Below are 19,573 nucleotides of genomic sequence, written 5' to 3' on the forward strand. Positions count from 1 at the left end.
AATAATTGTAGACAATTTTGAATTGTCAGCTTCAACATGTTTACTCATCTGGAATAAGTGTTTCGAAACGTAAAAACATAACAATTAATGTTTATAATAAATAGTATTGTTTCACTGTAAGTAGATAGCACTTTTTCTTTTGTATTGTTGCTCGTTTCAATAAATTAAGTCTGTTCTGATTAGGCTAAAAATGCGTTACGTAATGAAACCAGTGCGATAATGAACTTCATTACGTAACTCAAATCACTTCAAATGAGTGCGGTAATGATGACTTATCCAAGCAGTCGTAGATAAATAACTATTATTATTATTATTATTAATTAGACAAATTATCTTAAGCTTTCGAGTTTTCACTGTTTAAAAATGATGGAGAAAATTGTTATGAGAGAACGTTATTATGTGACCCGTGTCAATCGAATGTTGAGACAAAGCACAACATCGCGTGCCCGTTCTGATATCACTCCTGTGTTTATGATAATATGGTCGTTTTATTCACTTGATCCTACTCCTGGATGTTAATTAATTTTGTATTTTAGTGTTAAAATTATTCCGCAGCTTGAGACAATCTAGAGACGAAAAGGCACGGTAAAGGCAAGTAATAAGTGTAGTAAAGTAGAAAGTGTAAATAATAGATACAAATGAATAAGTGTTAGAAAAATAAAAAAAGTAAAGAAAAGAATTGCCAATCCGACTATTTTAATGCATTTAATTGCATTATTGTATCATTAATAAATTAGACTAGTAGATTATCTAAAACTAATTACTATATAATTGACTGGCGATGAAAATTAACAACTATAAATTAACTAGTTATCTTGCCATTGCGTATATTTGAGTGCATTTTTATTGGATTTCTCTCTCTAAAAGCTCTGTAATAGAAGGGCTGTAGTACAATTTACAGCTGAAGGGGTTTTGTCCGCTTGCAAACCGAACGAATTCACCCTCACTAATTAACACATAACAAGGCAGTGCAGGAACACTAATGGGTGTATCGATCCGAACTGTGCACGCATCAGTATAGGTATATCATCAAAGTTGTAAGTTTTAAAAGCTTCGGTGAATTCTACATTGAACGTATTGTTAAACGTATTAACACCTCGTAACTTAACTTGTTGCTAATACTGCTATTAAATTGTAACGTGTAAATTAAAAGGATTTTTTCTAAACTCCTAAATGCTCTTTGGTTTTCGAGTACATTTGAATTTCAAATGGAGTATGAAAGCGTATTTACTAAACCAAAAGGATTTGGAGAGGATTAGCATAATGCTATTTTAAATTGTTAGAGGGGCTATGCGCTATAATGTACGAGCTTACTATTTAAACTTAATATGTTAATTTTTTATTTTTACAATAAATGTGACATTTAATTAAAGTTATTTTTAAATAAAAAATACATGTATTTTATCTGTTTTTGATGAATCATTACATTCTACAAAGTCAGAGTTTTGGGAATTCAACTAACTCACTCCGTAAATAAATCTGCCATCCTTTGTTTGGTACATAAAAATCTCTTCTTTTTTCGGTTCATGTCTAGGATTTATGTCCAAATGTTCACATGCATTGTTAGAATTTTGTTCTTAAAAACAATATAGTGGTAAATATAAAAACGGTATCGTCGAATAAAATTGTGTTCTGATGTAATATTTTTGCCCTTTCATTGGATAAAGCAAAAACTCCTTTCGTGTCATAAAACCATTAGGGTAAATAATTAGGTATATTCTGAGGGAGAAATAATATGTAATAAAATGTTCGCAGAGTTCTAAATAGGGCTAAAATTTACTTATATGTGATGTATACGCATATGAATTTCGCCCAACTTGATTGAAGGCCATTTGTGGGATGGTCGAAATAATAAATTCGAGTAATTACCTGTTTATAGAATATTTTATTTATGAAAATTCTATTTATTGAAAATTCTTCAATATAATTATAATTAATAAACTTTTAAACTGCTTGATAAGAAATAAGGTTATAACGAAGTTTTATTAAATAAAATTGTCTTTAATTGTCTTGAAGTTATCGAAGATTTAATTTTTCATGTCATACTAATTTTTAGCTTGCCGTTGTATACACTAACAATGATAAATCTGAGGATATCAATTAAATCTAAGATATCCAATATATCGACAACATGAAAGTAAAGATAAGAGCAATAACATATGCGAAGCTTTCCACAATGCAAAAGATGTCAAAGTCATCTTTGGCCAACCTACAAACTACACTAAATCTAGACACACCTGACGTGAGCACATAGCAACGGAGATGCAAAAAAGAAGAGATAATGCTAAGATCAAGAAAGTTACTGCCAAGCACCATCTTATGCCCAGAGTATGCACAGCAAAGCACCTGTCCCATAGACACCTGAACCATCTATGATGCATGATGGAGATATTAGATCGAATCAGTGCAAGACTCAGCAAATTACAAGCTAGTGATACTGGTTACGGTGGTTAGGTACTATACGTCAAAATACAATGATTATGAATCATAAAAACACTCTAAACAAAAAACTTAACCTTGACGTCATCTTGAATACCTAGTACATAGTACATAGTACCTACCTCATTTTCGAGACACACAAGAAAAGTCAAGCTTACCTTAAAATAAAAGGTTATAAAACATACCACACCACTCAACCTGACAATTAAACCTAAGGTATAGTGTAATTGTTTTGAAACAAACGATAAACCGCTTCAAAGGATCCCATCTGCAAAAAAATGACATCCAACTAACAGTAATCAGACTTAAGTCATCAAAACAAATGTTGAGAAGAAAACGTAACTCTCCTTACACATTTAGGAGAAGGATCTATTGCTGCATATATGCTTAAAGTACAACGCCAAACATGTAGATTAGGGCTTAGGCTAACCATGACCAAAGAAAAAAATTAAGGAAAGCAATCTAAAAGAGGAACTGCAACCACCACTTAACAGGAAGGCCGACATACTAGCCCTAGTGATATCGAGAAAACTCCCCACTTACTAGACAGTAATCAGAATTAAGTCATCAAAACAAATGTTGAGAAGAAAACGTAACTCTTCTTACACATTTAGGAGAAGGATCTATTGCTGAATATATGCTTAAAGTACAACGTCAAACACGTAGATTAGGGCTTAGGCTAACCATGACCAAAGAAAAAAAATTAAGGAAAGCAATCTAAAAGAGGAACTGCAACCACCACTTAACAGGAAGGCCGACATACTAGCCCTAGTGATATCGAGAAAACTCCCCACTTACTAGACTTCTTTATCACCAGGAAAGTATCTTTCAACTTTATGGAAGTTGAAGAGAACTTTGTCATGAACTCCGTTCAGTCTGCCGATATAATGTGATCTTTACTCCCAACTCAGTGCAAAACAATTAAGATAAGCCAATTTTGGGAACCACAGAACAGAAAATGTGACACCAGTAATAACTAAAAAAGTTTCAGATGTGGCAAGAACCAACCTCATCGCACGAAAAATCCTAAGGTTCCTTTTCAACGCAGTCCTTAGATTATCACACGTACTGGCATGCTGGAATATTGCAGAGATTACCATGTTGTATGTCATTATGTCTAGCCAGGAAAACAACTTCACGACGTTAATCTTACAGACCGATGTCACTGTTACCAATCAAACATCTTCAAAATTACTGCTCCAAAGACTGAGAGAGCCTAATTAACCTAATTCCAGATGATCAATTTGAATTCAGGCAAAAATACTCAACAATAGACCAAGAGCTTAGAAGAGCTAGCTTAGAAGAAAAGAAAGCCTGCACAGCAGTCTTCCTAAATTAAGCCTCTGACAAAGTTTTGCATGAAGACTTGATACGTAATCTAAAGAGGCTCTTTAGAGTTAAACATAAAGAATTCTCGGACTTAAAAGAGATAAAAGCGGCAGTGTGCTCTATGTATACATATATCTGCTATATATCAGTAACATACTCGAAGAGTTGGATGGCACTACGCTTGCAGATGACACAGCATACGCCGATAAACCACAAACAGCCAGCAATGCAATACTCGACTGGAAAAAAAAATGGAGGATAAAGTTAAACAAGCTGATAATACAAATAAACTGCAAAAACAGACCCGTCGCCTGTATACATTAATGACATTGAGCTTGGTGTCCAGAGGCATGCAGAAGCCGAGGTGGTGAAGAGTTAAATGTAGGTTCGAATTGATATAATGTAAGGAACCGTGAAAATGTAATGTTTTGCCTATAATTAAGCCAAGATCGTCTGCGGCTGAGGCTTATAATTAATATCAAGTCAACCCGAAACCAGTCATCATATGCAGCATTTGAACACAATCATTTCCAACATAATTAATAGTGTTTCGGTTGATGTGATTTTAATTGTAAGCCTTTACGAAACGACCTGTATCGACGTGTAAACGGACGAGCTTTGCGAAATTCAGAACAGAAACTTTATGGTCAAATCAACCTGAAAGGCATAAAAATCATCAGGGAATAATTTAGCATACAGAATCAGCATGAAACAGCAAACATTCCTAATATAATCAGCCGGGGTCGCTTGCGGTCGAGGCTCTGTAATTAACGTCAAATCAATTTGAAACCGGTTGTCACGTCGTATTGACTGATTGGGAGAAACTCCAAACTTTCAATCTCCAATAAACTACTGGTTTATATTACGGCAAAGAGCAAAAAATGTCCTGTCGATTTTATGTGGTTTCGGAGTTTTATTTGTATCATATAAGAATATTGAAGGCTGTAATCATTAAAATACAGCAATCACACACGGTTTTTGTAATTGTTAGGGAATAGTTTGTTTGTGCAATCAAGTGATCGCTATTTTGATATACTATTTCTATTTTGTGTCATTCCATATAGCGCAAAGTTTCACAAAATCTATATTTGCTATACGTAGTTTCTTTTGAAATAGACTCGGACCAGAATCATTTTTAGAAAATGTTTTTCACATTTAGTGCACGGTTTTATGTAACACCTTAATATTTTCTAAACATAAAGTTTAAGCATAAATTTGCGATGAGTCAATTTATAATTTTCAAATTTTTTTTATAAATTCAAATAAAATATCAAAAACGCAAAGTTATTAATTTAATTAGTGTAAAAGTTGTAGCAAATATGATAATTAGAATGAGATGAGATCAGTTGAGTCGTTTAATTATAGTTGATAAATCATAACAGCATCTATTACCAATCACTAACTACGTTCCTCTTGATGTTATTACATTTGTGTTTGATGTGAAGTTGCACTCCCACATGATTGAATTGGCTACATTCCGACGTGCTTACCAGATCCGCTCTGTTCTTTCGTAAAAGAAACGGAAACAATTCGGTGTAATTCAGTCAACCATTCTTATTGTTATATATTTCTAAATGGACATAATTATAAATTAATTTGTTTGTAAACATATATAATTTTAAATTATTCCGCTACAAAAATTGACAAACAAAATTACTTGACAACCAAAACTGGTTTGCATAACAAGACCAGAGGTAATTTTTTTTATAAAAAAATCGTGCCCTGCAAACATCAGTGGCGAAGTTAATTTAATTTAGACGTTTACTATAAACTGGATGCTCTCTTCTAAAAACAACGTATCGTTAACAAGCAACGAATTCGTTATTTTCTAGAGAGATGTATTTTTCAACACGTTCGCCCTGCCTATTGATCTGAAAATATATTCGGTGCAGAGGAGATATTTTTAAACGTAACAATACCATATATGCCTAGCGTAGCCCGGTAATCTGTACTGTAAAGGATATATTCCAAGTTTTCTTTTCGTACCTTTTAGTTATAGCTGAAAATCGATACTTCGTATTTTCGAATCAGACAACTGTTGCATATAACTAAAATTATCCACCATCGGCCGTTTTAATTTTCCATTCTAGAAAACGTAATATCAATTATAACTCGGATGCAGTTATTCTCTTATTTCCTAAAATGCAACGTCATATCCGGTATAATACGAATTTTCCTTTAACGAGAAAATCTAAGGCATTTATTTTTCCTAGCTGGTACTTGAGTTTTATGACCATGACGGCGACGTTGAGCAGTTTACGTAATATAGTTTCTGCGAGCATACAATCGTAAAAATATACCCAGAAAGCACATTACACAAATATACAGTCATGGTCTATACGCTACATAATTTTTGATATTTATGACCTCAATCTATAAATATAATGAACCGATTTCTATGCTACTAAAGTGGTGTTGTATAATAATAATATAAACTTTATCTACGACTGCTTGGATAAGTCATCATTAGCGCACTCATTTGAGGTGATTTGAGTTACGTAATGAAGTTCATTACCGCACTGGTTTCATTACGTAACGCATTTTTAGCCTAATCAGAACAGACTTAATTTATTGAAACGAGCAACAATACAAAAGAAAAAGTGCTATCTACAAAAGTACTTACAAAGAAACAATACTATTTATTATAAACATTAATTGTTATGTTTTTACATTTCCAAACACTTATTCCAGATGAGTAAACATGTTGTTGACACTGACAATTCAAAATTGTCAACAATCATTTCAAAATATTTTTATAAATGTCAAATAGACTTTTCTAAAGAAATAGATTTTTTAGTAATTTTTAGCAATCGTAGATAAAATGCTGTATATCACACGTGGGTTAGAGCATAATTACAGTACTCGTGTGATTACACGACTCGGTCTACGACCTCGTCGTGCAATTCTCCACACTCGTACTGTACTTATGTTTCTAGCCCACTTGTAATATAAATAACTATTACTAAAGATTATGAATTTATGATTACAACGACTTATTATATTAACGAAAACATTGGTTACTATATTAAGAGAGTGGAAACTGCCAATGTCTGCATCAGCAGTATTACCAACATTGAAAGTCTGCAGTTCGCACGTTCTGAACCAACTGTGCGGTCAGTTAACACAGGCACAAACGCACATGCAAATATTGATCTAAGGACGTTTGTACAACTGTCACGTACCGGGCGTTTGGCTCTACTCTCATCCCAAACGCGCGCAATTCAGTTTATTTTTGCCTCCATTGTACTGTTCTCAGGGAGTCGTGGCAACGGCACACGCTAAGCTTGCCGTTTATCGGACAAAAATCGATGACCGTGTTGCGGGTGGAAGTACGACGAAGAAAACACAACCAGAAATTGTGTTTGTGTGTGTGTTTTGATTTGAATAGAAACTACTGTTGGTGAGCAAACAGTTTATCGGGATTTTTGTACGTTGAAGCCGTGATATGTCAAACTATAGGTTTGCTCAGAGGAGATAAATTTATTTGTCACAATTTTACTTTCTTGCATATAGAAAGTATATAAATAATATAGAAAACAATAAATTAATTAACAATTTTCGACTTTTTTAACAATCAACACAACCTTAGTAAACATCTAACAATTTGGTAAGGTTGAGGATTTATTGAGACATGTTCATCCTCAAAACCATTTACAATGTCCTACAGTTGATCAACAATATTCCCATTATAGTCAAATTTACCTACAATCTTTGAATAATTATATGCGATGGTTAACACCAAAGTTTATACCGGGTGTTTCATTTAAAATGACATATGCTTATATCTCAAAAACAAAAAACTCGAATCGAAAAAAGTTTCAAGTAAACATTTTTTGGTGAGAAGGGGGACACATTGTACACATGAACAGAATTTTTTTCAGGTTTGCCTAAAGGCCCTTCTGACGTCATTTTTATTTTTTCAGATGACACATATACTTTTTTCTTTCAAAGACTTAAACAACAATTAATAATCGTATCAATTTTCTATCAATTTTGACATATACAGAAAAGCCACAGCTACAGATTGCATTATTCCATATAACTCATACAATTGCGAATCACTCAAAAAAGCTGCTTTCAATTTTCTTTTTAATAGACTATACAACACTCCACTGGATCAAATTAATTTTAATAAAGAACTTAACAATATTGTAAAAATAGGTGTTAACAATGGATATAAAATAACTTACTTACAAAATATCATAAACAACATTCACAACAACAACATTAAAAAATTGATTTACCCTAACTACCAATCTCACAAACAATACATTACTTTAACATATAATCATAACCTACACAAACTTAATAAAAATTTAAGCAAATTCCAGGTAAAATCATTTCCAATAATAAACACAGATTTAATGACTTGGAAAAAAGTGGTGTTTATCTCATACAATGTGGGGATCGCGAGTGTAGATACGTGGGTCAAACGGGAAGAAATCTAAAGGCCAGATTTAAAGAACATAAAACTAAAATAACATCCAACGTTTTTAAACATTTACAACAATCCCAACACTCCATTAACATTAATAATATAACAATGCTCAAAAATATTAATAAATCAAGACAGCTGGACCTGTTTGAGGATTTTTTTATTATTAAATACAAAAACGACAACCCTAACACATTGCTTAACGATTTTTGTGATGTTAACACCAATAGATTTTTCATAAAGATGATGTAAATTAGTTCCGTTGACATTTTTCCACTGTATAAATAATTATAGCCCTCTATATTGAAATTCAATAATCCCACGCTTTTAACGGTTTTTCTTTCAAAAACTCGTAATTCAACTAATTCAACTACGCTTCAGCAGTCCACCTAAAACCGCCGTCATGTAAAGGTTTGACTCAATACAAAGTTTTATTTTGTTAATTCTTTTTAATTTTTCAAAATTCAAAATTTAAATATTAACGTTTTTCGGCTCATTTTTCGATTGTTTTTTCAATTATGATATAAAAAACTTTTTAGCTTAATCAACTCGAAGAGTAGCTACTTGGAAACAACGTGTAATTTACAAATCACGTGTTTAGCACGAAGGTAAATTTTTTCATATCTTCCTTTATTATTATTTGGAACTTATAAACTTTATTTTTACATTCATTTAGCTAATACAACGAATATCACAAAGTTTATCAAGATTTATAACCTAGGGTTTTTATGTAAAGAGAACTTCGACATTGACTTCTTCTCCTGTAATGCTTTTTGAAATTTGTATCTCACTTCTTGTAACATCTTGAACCGCTGACGGTAAATATTAACAAATATTAATTAGTTTTTAAATTAACTTTAATATTATAACCTCTAACGGTCTCTTCTCTTGTTATTTATTTTGTAGTCGTGCCTGTTGATGTCGTAAAAGACGAAACACGTGTCGCACCGAATTTATATATAAAAAATACATCGTTTAAGCCAAGAATTTCCTTGCGTTTTTTACTTTCAATTGATTACTTTTTGCTTAAAAAATTTTTTTCTTAAACTTCTGTTGTGAAGATATCAACAAAAACAAAAATAAAATAACATGTTTCAAAATATAATTAAAAAAAATTGATTAATAAAAAAAACGATTTAATTAATCGTAAAATAATATTAAAATTCTTCTTAACTTTTGAAATCGTCTGATTGATTAAAAAATTTTTTTTATAGTTTATAAATCCGAATAAATCCTGTTCTAAACCTTGTTTGGATGTGCGCTAACTTGCAGGTGGGATAAAAATTTCAAACGAAAAAATCAGTGTTATCAAAGCAAAAATGGAGCACTTCTCTTCTCCACAGAAAATTCAGATGGTGTTAGCTTACGGTGAAAGTCGTGAAAATTTCGCTGAGGTCCATCGCATTTATGTTCGAAAATTTCCTTGAGAAAGAGCGCCTTGTCCTAAAACTTTATATCGAATAGTTACAAAGTTTCTGGAATGTGGTAATGTGGAGGAAAAAAACGAACACGTGCAAGATGAGTTACGAATGAACAGAATCAAATAGCTGTTTTAGCAGCTGTAGATGTTAATCCTCATATAAGATGCCGTCAATTGTCAAAAGATGGTGTCCCAATTTCGATGTCCGCATAGACTATCTCCGAAACTAAAAGAGATAGAAAAAAAGTAGCTTACATGTCATGATCTCGTTTTTCAAGAAAATGCTAATGCCGAAAACTCCGAACAGCTATCGTCTTTTGTTTTCGCCCTATCGGCAAAAACTGAAAATTTTGCGAAAAAGACATTCGTGAATATCTCACTTATTATTAAAGATGGAGTATTATAAATAAAACATTATATGGGCAACTTTTTACGAAGAATTCAGTGGCGTAGGTAGAATTTTTTTCCCATCTTTTATTTTCGAGATTTTAGACGTAACTTTATTTTTTTAAATGTAAACCATAGTTGGCCATTACCTAAAATAATTTGTTATTTTGTTCTGATAACAAATATATATAGTTTGTGGGGTATATTTCTTATAATTATTGAATAATTAACAAAAATTCATTTTGTTCTATCTAAAACTAATGTATGTATTTAAAAGTTATGTTGCTATGGTGATGACCATACATACTATGATGGCACATAATGTATCAAATAATTGCTTAAGTTTGTATTTAAAAATTCGATAACAACTCTGGCATTATGTGCTGGTACGAAGCACCAGCATGTTAAGTGTCAAAGTATGGATAACAAAACTGAATAAAACTTTACAATGAATTTCGAAAATTATGAAAACTGTAACATGATGGAATGCTATATGTTATCAAGTTATCAGACAAGAATGTGACGTTAGCCGCGGAATTATATTTCACAAGGTACCCAGAAAGAAGACCTTACTGCACGTAAGAACCTTCAGCCGGTTAGCAGAAAATTTAATAGATTTTTGGTCCTTCCCCAAACCACATACAAAAACATACCGAAATGACCGGCAAGAGGATGAAGTCAATGTGTTGGCTTCACTTGCGATAAATCCATCAACATCTTGCAGAGAAATTGAACAAGACGTCTGACCCAAAAGCCGCTGCTCCCGAAGGTGAAAGAAAAATAAGTATAAACCATACAAAGCGGGGCTAACTCATTATTTACGTGCAGGAGATGTCAATCTAAGATTAGAATTTTGTAGATGATATTTAGAAAAATTAAATAATCTGCTGTTTGTTCAAAATGTCATATGGACGGATGAAGTGTCTGAGTGTTCAAAGAAGATTAGGGTTCAATGTATGGTGTGCCCTTTTAGATAATAGAATTTTAGCATACAGTATTTACCATAAAAACTTAAACTAAGGTAAATACCTCAATGTATTAAGGCAGCACATTGAGCCTTTGGTCGACAATTTGCCATTAAATATGTCTCAAATGATATATTTTCAATATGACGGAGCACCAGCACATAATGCCAGAGTTGTTAGTGAATTTTTAAATACTGCTACAAACTTTGGCAATAATTGGAAACAATCCATCATGGTATGGTTATCAACATAACAACAGTTAAGTTTTAAATACATACAATAGTTTCAGAAAGAACAAAAAAAATTGATACATTATGTTCCATCATAGTATGTATGTATGGTTATCACCATAGCAACATTAACTTTTAAATACATACATTAGTTTTAGGTAGAACAAAATGAATTTTTGTTAATTATTCAATAACTATAAGAAATATACTATATATATTTGTTATCAGAAGAAAATAACAAATTATTTTAGGTCATAGCCAACTATGGTTTACATTTAAAAAAATAAAGTTACGTCTAAAATCTCGAAAATAAAAGATGGGAAAAAAATTCTTCCTCCGCCACAGAATTATTCGTAAAAAGTTGCCCATATAATGTTTTATTTATAATACTCCATATTTGATAATAAGGGAGATATTCGCGATTGTCGTTTTTGCAAATTTTCACTTTTTGCCGATAGGGCGAAAACAAAAGACGATAGCTGTTCGGAGTTTTCGGCATTAGCATTTTCTCGAAAAACGAGATATGTATCTCTTTTAGTTTCGGAGATAGCCTATGCGGACATCAAAATTGGTCCCAATCCTGTACATCAGATTTTGAAACTTAATAAGTTTCATCCGTATCATGTCTCTGTACACCAACAATTACATAGCGATGATTTCGAAAATCGTGTGCAATTTTGTATTGGGCTATGGAAAAATTAAGATTGAATGAAAATTTTTTCTTCAATGTACTATTTTCCGACGAATCCTGTTTCACCAATCACGGCCAAGTAAATCGTCATAACGTGCACTACTGGTCACATGAAAATCCTCGTTGGCTAGACAAGTTGATCATCAAAAACCTTGGTCAGTTAATATCTGGTGTGGCATTGTTGGCAATTAAATAATTGGACCTTTTTATATTTATGGCAATTTGAATGGCAGAAAGTATCAGAATTTTTTGTTGAACGATTTGCCGGTTTTGTTGGAAGACCTTACTCTGGAGCGAATATTTGCGCTATGGTATCAGCATGATGGATCTCCATCTCATTATGTTCTAGCCGCAAGAGAAGTTTTAGACGAAATGTTTCCTGAAAATGGATAGGACGTAATGGACCGGTGAATTGGCCAGCTAGATCACCCGACTTAACTTCTCCCCATTTCTTTCTTTGGGGTTACCTCAAAGAGAAAGTTTACAACCAGGTTCCAACAATACCAAACCATCTGAAAAACCGTATCAGAGCAGCTTGCGAATCAATAACTGAAGAAATGCTTGGTAATGTGAAGATAACGTTTTCAATGAGAATTCAGAAATGCTTAGAAGTGAATGGTCATCATTTTGAGCATTAAATCGATGTATAAAGGTAACTTTATAAATTTTAATCAATGTGATTTCAAAAATGAAGATGAATTTTAGTACTATTTTACGATTAATTAAATCGTTTTAATTACATTTTGAAAAAGGTTGATTTATTTTTTTTGTCTCACTCTACACTCTGTGAGATCTCAGTATAAGAATCTTCTAAGATGGAATCGCCGAGCACGGATTGTATTAGAAAATCACCTCTGAATACCTCTGAACACCTCTGAATATCACCTACGAATATATGCCAGTGATATAGCTATTTAATATTACTGTCACAATAGTGACATGTGTTTGAAGCTATAGTATCTGTACAAAGGATTTGGAATTTATTATCAAGAATTCAGTCTACTACAATCACGTTCCAATTAATATATTTAGTGTGGTATACAGGGTGGTCCATTTAACGTGAGACAAGCGATTATCTCGAAAACGGATCATTTTACATAAAAATGAACCAAATGAAATTTGTTCTGTGCGAAGGGGGAAACCATGTGACGATAACATTTTTTGACCTTGACCTTATTCTCAAGGTTATATGAAAGTCACGACCAATTTTTTAAATGGCACCCTATATATTTTACTGTAAAACCTGAATCTGTGGATAAAAATAAAGTAATTAAAAAAAAATAAAAAAATTTTACTGTGTGGTTTTGCCAGTACAACGGCAAAACATCTTTTGAACAAAATTTAAACTTCTTCAGAAACAATTAACTAACGTTTATAATGTAGCAAGAACAAATAAGATTTATGAATTTTTAAACATTTTCAACAATTTTTAAACATACTAAGGTATTGTTTTGAAATTAAAGTTACCTTCAGGATCGTAAAATCTATTAGACGCTCGATAGACAAGAATAATGTTAAACTCCAGCAATTGTTACCCCCCAAGTTGTTAAGGGAATTCAATAATAGACTTAACAGAAAATTCAAATATTTAATAAAGTTAAGAACGTTAACACTAAAAAATTCAATAATTTGAAATAAAAATCCCCCATAAATGTGTGTAATAACAATGATAATTGGTTTTGTTAACCTCACGAATGTTGAACCACCCACCAATGTAAAGTTGCTCCTTTTATTGGGACCGAAGGTTAAACCCAAACATCTTTCCGTTCCTTGCCTCATAGGTGACATCGAACAAACGATAGAGGTATCTAAGTTCTCCGACCCCGATTTAGTAAGAGGAGGCATCACAAATATACTTACCAACTTAGTTAGAGATGCCACTTCCTTCTCCCAAACAGATAAATTTATATTGAGTATAGAAAGAGAGACTTCCAGGTTTTTGAAGAATTGTGATCCCTCAGATCCGGTCATCATCACACCGACTGACAAGGGTCAATGCATAGTTGCCATTACCATGTCCATGTACCTCCAAGGATCCTACAACCTCTACACAAATTAAAAATAATAAATTCATACAGAACTTGAAAGAGCTGCATTGCATCGACACTAGAATGGCAAAAACCCTAAGTTGCCATAATGGGGTTATCCCGAAGTTATATGGCCTTCCTAAGGTGCACAAAGAAGGTTGTCCTATCAGACCAATCATCTCCTTTGTTGGCTCACCCACGTATGCCTTGTCGAAGTATTTGTCGTATATTCTCTCCGTTGCCTTCAGCAACTGGACTTTTTTCAACATACAAGACTCTTATACCTTCATAGAGGAGGTTACCAAGATCAAGCTCCCTTTGGACCACGTTTTGGTTTCATTGGACGTGGTTTCCCTGTTTACGAATATACCTATGAACTTAGTTACCCACATTATCAGTTGAGAATAGGTCCTTGTGGCTCCACACACACCCATAGTAAAAAATCTCTTTATGGCGATTATCAAATTTCTTTTCACGTCTTCCACATTCTCCTTTCAGAGAGAATTCTATCAACCATTGTTTGGTACTCCGATGGGCAATCCCTTCAGCCCGATATTGGCCCAGATAGTGATGGATGATTTAATCACCAATTCTTACAATTACATTAACTTTTATTCTAATCACCCGTTACACCAAAAAACTAATACGGTTGTTGCCATGAGGGATAGAATCAGGAAGATTTGTCACCCCCGTTTTGTGGAAAAAACCTTCATTCGTTGACCAATATGTTCTGCAACAACGGTTTTCGTAGACCACTAGTAAATAGACTATTATATTCAATTCCCAGAAGACTGGACACATCTCTAACAAGTCCCCCCACAACTGAAGAGAGACCCAGTTTCTCACTTCTGCTCTTCATTCCTCAACTTACCCCTAAGTTGACCAAATTGTTACACACGGACTATGCCAAGAAAGCAAAATTTAATTATAGACCTCTTCGTTGCCACTTCTTTAACTTGAAAGACCCTACCCCCACAGATCTTAAATCTAATGTTATTTATAAGATTCCCTGTGCTTCATATGTAGGGACCACTTCACAATATTTAAAAAAAAGAGTCCAGCAGCAGGAAGCTGACTGTAGAAATCTTCGAGTTAACAAATCGGCACTAGTCAACCATTACATTGATACAGGTCATAGATTTGATTTCGGTGATACCTCCAGCTTGTTTCAAGAAAATAAATTCAAGAAATGTCTTTTTCTTGAAATGGTCTCCATAAACCAAGAGGTTGCGTCCGTTAACTCAAGAACAGACATTCAAAACCTCAGTGTTATTTACAGGTATACACTTTCTATGAAGGATATGGTGCGTAGTGGTGATTTCTCTGAAATTTCGTTTTAGGGTCTCTTTTTTCCCCTTACATCTCGTCTCCTTAACGTATTTGTTAGTTTCCGTTTGACCGCTTGGGTTTACAGTTTCCTTCATTACTTTCCTTCATGTTTTTGTTGGTTGGCAGTCCTGGATTGAGTGGAAAACTCCCGCGGTTTTTCGTGATTTCTAGGTTATGTCACACCGACTTGCATTGTTCACGTTGACTTCTAGTTCGGTCCGTTCTAAAATTTTAGTTTTAACATGTTAACTCAGTTTGACTTCATTCAATACCTTGCTTTCGGTAAACCTCCATTTGTGATGGGCTGTTTACACCCGTTTGTGCGTTCTTTTCGTAAGTTTTAGAGGTTAACCTCAATTTTGTTGTTTCAGTGAATTTTTATTGTAGACTGTAATGTTCTGATGAAGGATACAAAATAAATCCGACAGCTTAACGTTAATAAAGAAAAAGCGTCTTATTCAGCGCCTTGCAGATCATCCCCAGTACTAATTTTTCGAAAGCTCTATAGTACGGCAAATACTACCACACTACTCTGTTTAAGAATACTCAACAAAAAAATCCAGAAGAGGTACATCGGGTAACCTGGCTCGTCGAAAATACCTTTGGAAAGAGGTTGAATACAAAAATTATTTAGATTTTATCTACAAAAGGTGTTTCCCCGTCATACTGGCAAAATCACACGGTAATTTTTTTTTTTTTAATTATTTTACTCTTATCCATAGATTCACATTTTGCAATCAAAAACATAGGTTGCTATTTAAAAATTTGGTCGTGACCTTCATATGACCTTGAAAATAAGGTCAAGGTCAAAAAATGTTATAGCATATGGTTTCCCCCTTCACACAGAACAACTTCTCATATTTGGTTCATTTTTATGTAAAATGAACCGTTTTCGAGATAATCGCATGTCTCACGTTAAATGGACCATCCTGTATACCACACTAAATATATTAATTGGAACGTAATTGTAGTAGACTGAATTCTTGATAATAAATGCCAAATTCTCTGTACAGATACTATAGCTTCAAACACATGTCACTATTGTGACATTGAAATGTGTTTGAAATAGCTATATCACTCGCATACATATATTCGTAGGTAATATTCAGAGGTATTCAGAGGTGCTTTTCTAATACAATCCGTGCTCGGCGATTCCACCTTATGTTAGAAGATTCTTATACTGAGATTTCACAGAGTGTAAAGTGAGACAAAAATGTTTAAGCAACTTGTCGCCTACAGCACAAGTATAGCACAAAGGTATTCTCGCCAAACTTGAAGAGGATTTTGTTTATCTTATAGCAACTTATAACCAGTTTCGCAACAACGAGTAATGCGCTTTGGCTAGCCTTAAAAAAGATTGGAGGTGGTAACAGAAGGTACCACCTGTGGTAATTTTTAATATATCTCATCTGTCCTGACACATCTAGTGTGTAATGGTTTTAGAAATGTCCATCACATAAGTTGATAAAAATGGAGGTATTAGCAAATCGATCCATCGTGCAGGTTGTCTGAACAGGTTGAATATTCTTTTATCCATAGATGTTTAACAAAGTTATGTTTCGCTTTCCCCTCAAGTGTTAATTAAGAGTCTATCACTTATCTGGAAGATAAGTCTTTTGATAAAATGGACTGTTTGATATAAATATAGATTATAACTAATCTCCTATATGGACCTTGCAATAAAGTCTGAGATAAAGTTCATAAAGACTAATAGTAGCTTGGAAGTGGTACTTTTACCAAACGGATCAACTGAAACGATTCTTGCAGAGTATGGATCTTTTATCAGTACATCTTACCTTTAGAAAATCTTGCTGCATTAGCTGCATATAGTTGAAACTTGATTGTTATTGTTACCTGAATGTATAGGGGTAAGAAACTTTATGTATTTGAAGGTCGCGGAGAAAATAAACCGCACCGCACCTCTAATATACGAATTGCCAAAGTACTATAGCATACGTGAATGCAAAGAAGGACTTTGGATGACAAAGTCTAAATTCTCTTTGACATATATTCTCCATCAACGACATGTTTTGTTGAAAGAAATGTTGGAATGTTGAGGAGTGTGAAAGCGAAACTTTGCGTAGATTTACAACGACTGATCAGCAACTGTGCATGCTAAGTATACATCGAAAAGACTAAATTTGTTCATCGCAATATATTAACCGCTTCTGGGGTTAAGGGTAAAAATAAAAGACCCTGACATGAAAATTAAACATTTATTACTCCGAAAGTGCACTAAATGTAGTACATAATTGGCGAAAAGTACCGTTCTAAGTACGTTCTTTTTTATTTTTTCAAAACCTATAAACATAAAACATACTAAAAACATCGTTTATTTTTTTATTTTGACTAGTCGTATAGTCTCTGATATTTTTTTACATCACAATTATTATTAATTATTTCGCTTTATAATCGTATAATACAAACTTACATACTTCTCAATTTTATAATTTTTTGATTACTTATATTTAACATTATCCTCTAATATAAAAGAAACAATAACGAAAAATTAATATTTTTTTGGCAAACTTCATTTATCTGAATATTAAGGCTAACAACACAATTATCGATACAAAAGTCTTTGACGATTAGAACGCTACGGAAGAGTTGTGCGGAAATGTAACTGAAAAATTTTAATTAATATTGGCCGATAAAACTTGAAATGACTTACCTCTTTCCGGAATAGGATCTTTTGTATTGTCGAGCCTCATTTCCGTGTGGGTTTGCTAAATATCTAAAATCGCGGCTACGCATCTAAGAACTAAACGACCTTCTAAAAAATGGGATGGAAACAGAGGCAACTGAAATCTCACTCCAAAAGAGATCATCTACTGGGTATTTTCTAGTTTCACATTTTTCACACACCTGAAACAATTAATCATAAATAAATTGAATTAAATTAGTCAAAAATATTGAATATTTAAAATCAAAAATATTTTTGGGACTCCAAGTATTATTGTGATTTTGAATCTTATCGATTTTTTTAAAATATTCTGGAATAAAGCAATGTTCGATATTTTATTTAATTTCTCATAAATTCAATTATAAACATATTAATATCTATATAAATTCTTAAAAAGGATAACTTTGGCTTCAATTCGGTATCAAAATCATTTTTGAATCCCCAAGTATACTAAATCTTGCAAAAATCTATAAGATATTACAAAAAAAATAGTTTTTGCTTTTTCAGATTAAGTGAAAATAATGAAAATTTCTTATTTCTTCTGCATTTTATTATTGACCCCTCCCCCTTTCGGCTTTCGACGTCCATGGACACGGTATTCCCATGGAAAATTTCCGAATAAATATTAAAACGAATAGTAATATTATATTATATAATATATTATTATTTTGATTTTTTATGTAAGAAGATGGTAAGAAGTAAAAAGTTTGTGTACATAGTCTACATACATATCTTCTATCTATACCATTTGTCCTAATAATTTGTCCCTAACATTTTCATAGACACTTTTTCTCGTTCACAGTTCGTTAGAAAATTAACAAAGTTAGTTTAAATCCAAGCTGGCATTCGTTATGAGAAATGATCCCAATCAACGCCATCAGCAATTATTACACATCAATAACTCTGGTCTACTACAACATACATATTCAAGTAACACTTCATATGTCAAATGTTGTCAATAATCTTGCAATAACAAAATAGTATATTACATCAACTTATTCTAAATTTAATTAATCCTTTTCTACAAATGAAAAGTAGTATTATTATATATTGCCTTGTTGGGACTTTTTATTGTTGGTGCTAAACTAACTCAAGAACGTAGCCAACCAAGTGTGTTAAGATTTTATCCTTGTTAGAGAAAGAGTTATACTGCGGTAGTACCGATATTTAATAAAGAAACAAACTAATTTAACTTCGAAGGCACCGGTTATTTATTATTTAAAGACCTAACAACAGATTATGGGCCCAGGCACGGAGTCGTAGAAAGAATAGTTAAGTTAAAACTTTTATACGAAAAAAAAATAGTTACAAAATGGAGAACACCAAGGGTAGTTTACCTTTATTCGATGGAAATAATTTCGATAATGTACCACATCGCAAGTTAATCGGATGTTTGATGTATCTGGTAATAGTTTCAAGGCCAGATATTATGTTTTCTACATCACTGTTGAGTAGATGTCTGGATCCCTCTGATGTGAGGGATCATGGAAGGCAGCTAAAAGAATATTGATATACCTAAAAGAGACGAAAGAGAAAGAAATAAAATACACGAAATTATCAGAAGAAGTAATTGGATATACAGATGCTGATTGGGCTGGAGATAAATATGATAGAAAAAGTGTCAGTGGATATATTGTA

The 19,573-nt window shown here is 32.9% G+C and overlaps 1 protein-coding gene and 1 long non-coding RNA gene across 2 annotated transcripts in view; one reads left to right on the forward strand and one right to left on the reverse strand.

Annotated features, from left to right (window-relative positions):
- The window catches only part of LOC111420766 (leucine-rich repeat-containing protein 15), a 173,223-nt gene that overhangs the window by 56,454 nt on the left and 97,196 nt on the right, over nucleotides 1-19,573 (forward strand). The gene's annotated exons all lie outside the window — the stretch shown is intronic.
- LOC111420781 (uncharacterized) lies at nucleotides 17,455-19,557 on the reverse strand. The gene is made up of 3 exons (XR_002707125.2): nucleotides 19,273-19,557; nucleotides 17,924-18,117; nucleotides 17,455-17,875 (listed from the first exon to the last, which is right to left on the reverse strand). It is a non-coding gene; the product is annotated as an uncharacterized lncRNA (long non-coding RNA).

The sequence above is a fragment of the Onthophagus taurus genome, chromosome 2, assembly GCF_036711975.1.
Source record: "Onthophagus taurus isolate NC chromosome 2, IU_Otau_3.0, whole genome shotgun sequence".
Taxonomy (NCBI): domain Eukaryota; kingdom Metazoa; phylum Arthropoda; class Insecta; order Coleoptera; family Scarabaeidae; genus Onthophagus; species Onthophagus taurus.